The sequence below is a fragment of the Phocoena phocoena genome, chromosome 6, assembly GCF_963924675.1.
Source record: "Phocoena phocoena chromosome 6, mPhoPho1.1, whole genome shotgun sequence".
Lineage (NCBI taxonomy): Eukaryota > Metazoa > Chordata > Mammalia > Artiodactyla > Phocoenidae > Phocoena > Phocoena phocoena.
The window spans coordinates 42,962,831-42,964,708 of record NC_089224.1 but is presented as its reverse complement, the minus strand read 5'-3'; the positions used below and the strand labels follow the sequence as shown (position 1 = coordinate 42,964,708).

Genomic DNA, 1,878 nt, shown 5'->3' with positions numbered 1-1,878 from the left:
GATTCATTAACATATAATGCTTAAAGCTCATAAAATTTGATGAAATTTTGTCAAGTCTCATTCAGAAATGAACGTCCTCCTATGTCATGAAATGCTTTTTATGATTACTTTTTTATTTTACTTTAATCTGCAACTCATGGTAAAGTAGTAGTTTCCCAAGGGTGTCTGGGTACAAAGGAAAATGGAGTCACATAAATGGAAAACTGTAGCTTCAAATATGCTTAATATTGCTGGCCTACATGTTTCAGAAACATCGGGGCATTTCCACTTGATTCAGGGGTCTTTGGAGAGAATGAAATAGCATAGTGTAGTAGAGGAAAGAACACAGGCTTTGGAAATCTTGACAAAAATAGATTAAAATTGTGTAACCTTGGACAAAATAACCTTATTGAGCCCAAGCTTCCCCATGAGAAGAAAGAAGATAGCAACATTAGCTTCATAGTGTTTTTGTGGTGATTAAGGATAATATTTATAGGGTGACACTCGTTTTTTGGCATGTAGAAGGTGATCAATGTATGATAACTATTCTTATTATAAATTATCATTTCCAGTTATTAATAACAAAATTATCAATGAGATTCTATTTCAGATTTTATGTAGTAGTGGGAAATATAAATCTATCAAAATAAAAATAAAAGAGCGGATATTTGCTGGAAATCCTAAGGCAGAAATAATGAATAAATAAAACTATAGAGACAAATGTTAAGTAGCAACTTCCAAGATTTTGGTAGATGTTGATTGAGTCTTAGCTGGTATCATAGCTGATGAATAGCCAAGTTCAGCACTGTAGTTTAACTTCATTGCTCCAGCCTACTCCAAAGATAAAATGGATGGAGGTGTTCTAGACAGAGATTATGATGATGAAACAGCTGTTCTCCACTTTCTCTTCTTCTCAGGTTGTATGCCTTTATCATTTAGCCTATAAAATAAGTGTAATTCTAGTTTTTATCAGGAACCAGAGTTCCTGTCTTAGCATTTTCTATCCAACTTTCCTGTCCTTGTCCTTACAGTTTTTTCTGGACTCCTCTCCTGACCTTCCACTCTGTCCAGCTTCCCTTTCTTGTTTGCTTAATGAAAAGTCCACTTATCTTCTCCAAATTAGGTTCCTCAGGGCATTCTCAATCTACTTCACACTGTGGAAGGACACAGTCCTCCTTAAGAGTTATAAAATACACACTGGGATGTTAAAAGCAGTCACTTTCTGGCCCTAAGGACTCTTCATTGTGTTAGATTTAAACTGATCAAATCCCCAGATTTACATTTTAATATATATAGCTTTATCCATTGGCCTGGGGTTATCTTTGAAAAGTCATAATTTCTTCTTCTTTTTTTTTTTTTTTGTGGTACGCGGTCTTCTCGCTGTTGTGGCCTCTCGCGTTGCGGAGCACAGACTCGGGACGCGCAGGCTCAGCGGCCATGGCTCAGGGGTGCAGCCGCTCCGCGGCATGTGGGATCTTCCTGGACCGGGGCACAAGCCCGTGTTCCCTGCATCGGCAGGCGGACTCTCAACCACTGCGCCACCAGGGAAGCCCAATTTCTTCTTTTGTTTTTAATGGAACACTTTATGATTTTATATGTCATCCTTGTGTAAGGACCATGCTAATCTTCTCTGTATCATTGCAATTTTAGCATGTGTGTTGCTGAAGCAAGCACTTTCCTCCCTCTTTCCTTCCTTCCCTCCCTCCTTCCTTCCCTCCTTCCTTCCTTCCCTCCCTCCCTCCCTCCCTCCCTCCCTTCCTTCCTTCCTTCCTTCCTTCCTTCCCTCCCTCCCTCGCTCCTTCCCTCCCTCCTTCCTCTCTCTCTCTCTCTTTCTGAGAAGGTGATCTCTTGTTTTATATATACATACACATGGTCTATTTGAAACAGTTTAAAACTTAT

At 39.5% G+C, this 1,878-nt stretch overlaps 1 non-coding gene across 1 annotated transcript; it reads right to left on the bottom strand.

Annotated features, from left to right (window-relative positions):
* Positions 1-1,546: 1,546 nt before the first annotated feature.
* LOC136125267 (U6 spliceosomal RNA) lies at positions 1,547-1,653 on the bottom strand. The gene has a single exon (XR_010656032.1). It is a non-coding gene; the product is annotated as a U6 spliceosomal RNA (small nuclear RNA).
* Positions 1,654-1,878: the final 225 nt, after the last annotated feature.